This window comes from Panulirus ornatus, chromosome 4, assembly GCF_036320965.1.
Source record: "Panulirus ornatus isolate Po-2019 chromosome 4, ASM3632096v1, whole genome shotgun sequence".
Taxonomy (NCBI): Eukaryota; Metazoa; Arthropoda; class Malacostraca; order Decapoda; family Palinuridae; genus Panulirus; species Panulirus ornatus.
The window spans coordinates 31031205-31040449 of record NC_092227.1 but is presented as its reverse complement, the minus strand read 5'-3'; positions in this window follow the sequence as shown (position 1 = coordinate 31040449).

Sequence of the window (9245 nt, the reverse complement as noted above, 5' to 3'; positions counted from 1 at the left end):
CCGCTTCCTACTTTCACACACTTTATCAAACTCAGTCACCAGCTTCTTCAGTTTCTCACCATAATCAGCCGATAGCGCTGTATCATCAGCGAACAATTGACTCACTTCCCAAGCCCTGTCATCCACAGCAGACTGCATAATTAACCCTCTCTCCAAAACTCTTGCATTCACCTCCCTAACAACCCCATCCATAAACAAATCAAATAGCCATGGAGACATCACGCACCCTTGCCGCAAACCACCATTCACTGAGAAGCAATCACTTTTATTCTCTTCCTACACGCACACATGCCTTACATTCTCGATAAAAACTTTTCACTGCTTCTAGCAACCTTCCTCCCACACCATATACTCTTAATACCTTCCTCAGAGTATCTCTATCAACTCTATCATATGCCTTCTCCAGATCCATGAATGCTACATACAAATCCATTTGCTTTTCTAAGTATTTCTCACATACATTTTTCAAAACAAACACCTGATCCACACATCATCTACAACTTCAGAAACCACATTGCTCTTCCCCAATCTGATGCTCTATACATGCTTTCACCCTCTCAGTAAATACCCTCTCATATCATTTCCCAGGATTACTCGATAAACATTTATATATCTGTATTTTGAGCACTCTCCTTTATCCCCTTTGCCTTTGTACAATGGCACTATGCATGAATTGCGAGAATCCTCAAGCACTTCAATATGAGTCATTTTTTTTTTCTTTTGCTTTGTCGCTGTCTCCAGCGTTTGCGAGGTAGCACAAGGAAACAGACGAAAGAAATGGCCCAACCCACCCCCATACACATGTATATACATACATCCACACACGCAAATATACATACCTACACAGCTTTCCATGGTTTACCCCAGACGCTTCACATGCCCTGATTCAATCCACTGACAGCACGTCAACCCCGGTATACCACATCGATCCAATTCACTCTATTCCTTGCCCTCCTTTCACCCTCCTGCATGTTCAGGCCCCGATCACACAAAATCTTTTTCACTCCATCTTTCCATCTTTTGGTCTCCCACTTCTCCTCGTTCCCTCCACCTCCGACATATATATCCTCTTGGTCAATCTTTCCTCACTCATTCTCTCCATGTGCCCAAACCATTTCAAAACACCCTCTTCTGCTCTCTCAACCACGCTCTTTTTATTTCCACACATCTCTCTTACCCTTACATTACTTACTCGATCAAACCACCTCATACCACACATTGTCCTCAAACATCTCTTTTCCAGCACATCCATCCTCCTGCGCACAACTCTATCCATAGCCCACGCCTTGCAACCATACAACATTGTTGGAACCACTATTCCTTCAAACATACCCATTTTTGCTTTCCGAGATAATGTTCTCGACTTCCACACATTCTTCAAGGCTCCCAGAATTTTCGCCCCCTCCCACACCCTATGATCCACTTCCGCTTCCATGGTTCCATTCGCTGCCAGATCCACTCCCAGATATCTAAAACACTTTACTTCCTCCAGTTTTTCTCCATTCAAACTTACCTCCCAATTGACTTGACCCTCAACCCTACTGTACCTAATAACCTTGCTCTTATTCACATTTACTCTTAACTTTCTTCTTTCACACACTTCATCAAACTCAGTCACCAGCTTCTGCAGTTTCTCACATGAATCAGCCACCAGCGCTGTATCATCAGCGAACAACAACTGACTCACTTCCCAAGCTCTCTCATCCCCAACAGACTTCATACTTGCCCCTCTTTCCAAAACTCTTGCATTCACCTCCCTAACAACCCCATCCATAAACAAATTAAACAACCATGGAGACATCACACACCCCTGCCGCAAACCTACATTCACTGAGTCATACATATATCAAATATCGTTACCACCAGTCACCAACACAGTCACCCACATTTTTGATAAATTTCACTATTATACCATGCAAAACTGCCTCCTTGCAGTTTTTCATTTTCCGCAAAGCTTTCACTAAATCTTCTCTGTTTACCAAATCATTCTCCCTAACCCTCTGACTTCGCACACCACCTCGACCAAAACACCCTGTAACTGCCACTCTATCATCTAACACATTCAACAAACGAAAATACTTACTCCATCTCCTTCTCACATCACCACTACTTGTTATCACATCCCCATTAGCCCCCTTCACCAATGTTCCCATTTGTTCTTTTGTCTTAGCACTTCATTTACCTCTTTCCAAAACATTGTTTTATTCTCCCTAAAATTTAATGATACTCTCTCATCCCAACTCTCATTTGCCCTCTTTTTCACCTCTTGCACCTTCCTCTTGACCTCCTGCCTCTTTCTTTTATATATCTCCCAGTCATTTGGATTCTTTCCCTGCAGAAATCGTCCAAATGCCCCTCTCTTCTCTTTCACTAATAATCTTACCCCTTCATCCCACCACTCACTACCCTTTCTAATCTCCCCACCTCCGACGCTTCTCGTACCGCAAGCATCTTTTGCGCAAGCCATCACTGATTCCCTAAATACATCCCACTCTTCATCCACTCTCCTTACGTGCTTTGCTCTAACCTTTTTCCATTCTGCACTCAGTCCCTCTTGGTACTTCCTCACACAAGTCTCCTTCCCAAGCTCACTCACTCTCACTACTCTCTTCACCCCAACATTCTCTCTTCTTTTCTGAAAACCTCAGCAAATTTTAATCTTCGCCTCCAAAAGATAATGATCAGACATTCCTCCAGTTGCACCTCTCAGCACCTTATTACCCAAAAATCTCTCTTTCGCGCATCTATCAATTAACATGTAATCCAACAATACTTTCTGGCCATATCTCCAACTCACATACGTATACTTATGTATATCTCTCCTTTTAAACCAGGTATTCCCAATCAACAGTCCTTTTTTAGCACACAAATGTAGAAGCTCTTTACCATATCCATTTACAACACTGAACACCCCATGTATATTAATTATTCCCTGAACTGCCACATTACTCACCTTTGCATTTAAATCACCCATCACTATAACCCGTTCTCGTGAATCAAAACTACTAACACACTCACTCAGCTGCTCCCAAAACACTTGCCTCTCACGATCTCTCTTCTCATGCTCAGGTGCATAGACACCAATAATCACCTATCTCTATCCATCCACTTTTAGTTTTACCTATGTCAATCTAGAGTTTCCTTTCTTACACTCCTTCACATACCCCAACCGTTTCTGTTTCAGGAGTATTGCTACTCCTTCCCTTGCCCTTGTCATCTCACCAACCACTGACCTAACTCCCAAAACATTTCCAAATCACTCTTCTCCTTTACAATTGACCATCGTTTCACTCAGAGCCAAAACATCCAGGTTCCTTTCCTCAAACATACTATCTATCTCTCCTTGTTTCTCATCTTGGTTACATCCACGCACATTTAGACACCGCAATCTGAGCCTTCGAGGAGGATGAGCCCTCCCCGCGTGACTCCTTACTCTGTTTCCCCTTGATTGTCCAAAATCACATGTTTATCAAATGGCGTCCTAGCTTCGTCTCTTCGATGTATATCGACTGACTGTTATATTTCTGTCTTGTGTCTCCCCTGATGATGTGATTTTTACACGAAAGTGCACTTGGGAGTTTATCGTGTTTCATTCTCTCCTTGGATTCATAGGAATATATATATATATATATATATATATATATATATATATATATATATATATATATATATATATATATTCTTCTTTCTTTTAAACTATTTGCCATTTCCCGCGTTGGCGAGGTAGCGTTAAGAACAGAGGACTGGGCCTTTTTTGGAATATCCTCACCTGGCCCCCTCTGTTCCTTCTTTTGGAAAATTAGAAAAAAAAACGAGAGGGGAGGATTTCCAGCCCCCCGCTCCCTCCCCTTTTAGTCGCCTTCTACGACACGCAGGGAATACGTGGGAAGTATTCTTAATCCCCTATCCCCAGGGATAATATATATATATATATATGTATATATATATATATATATATATATATATATATATATATATATATATATATATATATATATATATATATATATATATATATATATATATATATATATATATTTCATGTGTGGCGGGGCAGCGGCGGAAATGAATAAAGGCAGCAATTATGATTTTTTTACGCGTATATATATATATATATATATATATATATATATATATATATATATATATATATATATATATATATATATATATATATATATATATATATATATACAAATATACATATATATATATATATATATATATATATATATATATATATATATATATATATATATATATATATATATATATATATATATATATATACACGTAAAAGAATCATAATTGCTGCCTTTATTCATTTCCGCCGCTGCCCCGCCACACATGAAATGACACCCCCCCTTCCCCCGCACGTGCGGTAGGTAGAGCTAGGAAAAGACAACAAATGACACATTCGTTCTCATTCAGTCTCTACCTCTCATGCATAATGCACTGAAACCACAGCTCCCTTTCCACTTCCATGCCCCACAAATCTATCCATGGTTTACTCAGACGCTTCATATGCCCGGTTCAGTCCATTGACAGCACTTCGACCCAAGTACACCACATCGTTCCACTTCATCTTATTCCTTGCATGCCTTTAACCCTACAGTATTTTGAGGCATTGATCGCTCAAAATCTTTTATACTTCATCCTTCTACCTCCTATTTGGTCTCCCACTTCTCCTCGTTCCCTTCACCTCTAACATATTATCCTCTTTGCCAATCTTTCCCCACTCATTCTCTCCATGTGACCAAAGCACTTCAATTCACCCTCCTATACTCTCTCAACCACACTTTTTTTTTACTACGACACATCTCTCTCATCCTTTCATTACTTACTCGATGAAACCACCTCACACCATATCTTGTCCTCAAGCATCTTATTTGCAGCACATCCACCCTCCTCCGCACAAAATTATCTATAGCCCATGCCTCGTAAGCATATAACATTGATGGAACCACTATTCCTTCAAACATACATTCTTCAACGCTCCCAGAACCTTCGCCCCCTCCCCCACACTGCTCTTATTCTCTTTTACTCTCAGTTTTCTTGTTTCACACACTTTACCAACGTTCCTCACCCGAATTAGCCGCCAGCGCTGTATCATCAGCGAACAGCAACTGACTCACTTAGAAGCACTCTCATCCACAACAGACTGCATACTTGCCCCTCTCTACAAAACTCTTGCATTCACCTCCCTAACAACCTCATCCATAAGAAAATGAAACAACCACCGAGACATCACGCACCCCTGCCGCAAACCAACATCACTAGGAACCAATCACTTTACTCTCTTTCTACTTGTACACATGCCTTACATCCCTGATAAAAACTTTTCAGTACTTCTACCAACATACCTCTCACAATATATACTCTTAATACTTGGCAAAGAGCATCTCTATCAACTCTATCGTAAGCTACATACAAATCCATCTGTTTTACAGTGTATTTCTCACATACATTTTTTTAAAGCAAACACCTGATCCACACATCCTTTACCACTTCTGAAAGCACACTGCTTTTCCCCAATCTGAAGCTCTGTCTCAATAGCCTCCAACATAATTTCCCAGGAATACTCAACAAACTTACACCTCTGTAATTCAAACACTCACCTTTATCCTCTTTGCTTTTATACAGTGGCACAATGCATGCATTTCGCCAATCCTCATGTATTTCATATTAAGCCATACATTTATTAGATATTCTCACCAACCATTCAACCAAACAATCACCCCATTTTTCAATAATTTTCGCTGCAATACTATCCAAACTCGTAGCCTTGCTGGCTTGCAAAGCTTTCAATACCACTTCTCAGCTAATCAAACCATTCCTAAACCCTTGCACTTCGCACATCACATAGACCAAAACACCCTATATCTGCCACTCTATAATCAAACAAATTCAACAAACCAATAAAATTCTCAATCTATCTCCCTCTCACTTCACCATATATATATATATATATATATATATATATATATATATATATATATATATATATATATATATATATATATATATATATATATATATATATATGTATTTATATATATATATATATATATATATATATATGTTGGAAAAGATCAAAATTTTGCGCGTGATCAAGATATTCCTATGAGTCCACGGGGAAAATTATGATGAGTTTGAGAAGATATATTCTATTGGATCTAAGTTAAAGTACCCTAGATCTTTCATTGATAAATCCCTTAAGTTAGCAAAGAAATCATTTTAGAAAGTTGAGCCCAAACCTTCCATTGACACCAACAATCTTTTTGTTCTCCTTTTTAATAATAATTTCACTTTGCTTCCCATGTTGCTTAAATCCTTTAATGTGAATGTTGCCTTTTGCAACAATAATACTATAAAGAATATCTTAATCAGGAATTCACCAGAAAATTCTCTTGGATGCATCAATAAAGTGCCTTTTGGAATCTGTGATAAATTTTATGTTGGTGAGACTGGTAAGGATCTTTCTGTTAGACTTAAGCAACATAAATATAGTATAAGAACGGGACAAGAATCAAATGCCTTGTTTAATCACGTTAAAAACTATGATCATTGTATTGACTGGAGTAACGCCACCTCAGTTATTAACAATAACTCTATTACCAAGAGAAATATCATTGAATCTTCTATCATTGAATACACAAAAAATTATAATCTTAATATTATTGAAGGTCTATACAAATTAGATAACTTTATTGTTGATAAAATTTGTAAAATGATAAGTTTAGGAAAGCTCGTTGTATATGTTGGACAATCACATGTTTACCAAATGACGTCTTAGCTTGGTCTCTTCGATATATATCATCTGACTGTTATATTTCTCTCTTGTGCCTCCTCTGATGATGTGATTATTACACGAAGGTGCACTTAAGAACTTAACGTGTTTCATTTTCCCTGTGGACTCATAGGAATATATATATATATATATATATATATATATATATATATATATATATATATATATATATATATATATATATATATATATATATATATATATATATATATATATATATATATATATTATATATTATTCCCTGGGGATAGGGGAGAAAGAATACTTCCCACGTATTCCCTGCGTGTCGTAGAAGGCGACTAAAAGGGAAGGGAGCGGGGGGCTGGAAATCCTCCCCTCTCGTTTTTTTTTTTTTTTTTCCAAAAGAAGGAACAGAGGAGAGGTCCAGGTGAGGATATTCCCTCAAAGGCCCAGTCCTCTGTTCTTAACGCTACCTCGCTATCGCGGGAAATAGCGAATAGTATAAAAAAAATATATATATATATATATATATATATATATATATATATATATATATATATATATATATATATATATATATATACTAAAGGCAGACAGTTTGAATTGTGTGCATGTGTATATATGTATGTGTCTGTGTGTGTGTACATATATGTGTACATTGAGATGTATGGGTATGCATATTTGCGTGTGTGGACGTGTATGTATATACATGTGTATGGGGGTGGGTTGGGCCATTTCTTTCGTCTGTTTCCTTGCGCTACCTCGCAAACGCGGGAGACAGTGACAAAGCAAAATAAATAAATAAAATAAATAAATATTATATATATATATATATATATATATATATATATATATATATATATATATATATATATATATATATATATATATATATATATATATATATATATACATTTATTTATTTTATTTATTTATTTTGCTTTGTCACTGTCTCCCGCGTTTGCGAGGTAGCGCAAGGAAACAGACGAAAGAAATGGCCCAACCCACCCCCATACACATGTATATACATACACGTCCACACACGCAAATATGCATACCCATACATCTCAATGTACACATATATGTACACACACACAGACACATACATATATACACATGCACACAATTCAAACTGTCTGCCTTTATTCATTCCCATCGCCACCTCGCCACACATGGAATAACATCCCCCTCCCCCCTCATGTGTGCGAGGTAGCGCTAGGAAAAGACAACAAAGGCCCCATTCATTCACACTCAGTCTCTAGCTGTCATGCAATAATGCCCGAAACCACAGCTCCCTTTCCACATCCAGGCCCCACACAACTTTCCATGGTTTACCCCAGACGCTTCACATGCCCTGATTCAATCCACTGACAGCACGTCGTCCCGGTATACCACATCGATCCAGTTCACTCTATTCCTTGCCCGCCTTTCACCCTCCTGAATGCTCAGGCCCCGATCACTCAAAATCTTTTTCACTCCATCTTTCCACATCCAAGTTGGTCTCCCACTTCTCCTCGACACATATATCCTCTTGGTCAATCTTTCCTCACTCATTCTCTCCATGTGCCCAAACCATTTCAAAACACCCTCTTCAGCTCTCTCAACCACGCTCTTTTTATTTCCACACCTCTCTCTTACCCTTACATTACTTACTCGATCAAACCACCTCACACCACATATTGTCTTCAAACATCTCATTTCTATCACATCCACCCTCCTGCACGCAACTCTATCCATAGCCCACGACTCGCAACCATACAACATTGTTGGAACCACTATTCCTTCAAACATACCCATTTTTGCTTTCCGAGATAATGTTCTCGACTTCCAAACATTCTTCATGGCTCCCAGAATTTTCGCCCCCTCCCCCACACTATGATTCACTTCCGCTTCCATGGTTCCATCCGTTGCCAGATCCAATCCCAGATATCTAAAACACTTTACTTCCTCCAGCTTTTCTCCATTCAAACTTACCTCCCAATTGACTTGACCCTCAACCCTACTGTACCTAATAACCTTGCTCTTATTCACATTTACTCTTAACTTTCTTCTTTCACACACTTTACCAAACTCAGTCACCAGCTTCTGCAGTTTCTTACATGAATCAGCCACCAGCGCTGTATCATCAGCGAACAACTGCCTCAGCTCCCAAGCTCTTTCATCCACAACAGACTGCATACTTGCCCCTCTCTCCAAAACTCTTGCATTCACCTCCCTAACAACCCCATCCATAAACAAATTAAACAACCATGGAGACATCACACACCCCTGCCGCAAACCTACATTCACTGAGAACCAATCACTTTCCTCTCTTCCTACACGTACACATGCCTTACATCCTCGATAAAAACTTTTCACTGCTTCTAACAACTTGCCTCCCACACCATATATTCTTAACACCTTCCACAGAGCATCTCTATCAACTCTATCATATGCCTTCTCCAGATCCATAAATGCTACATACAAATCCATT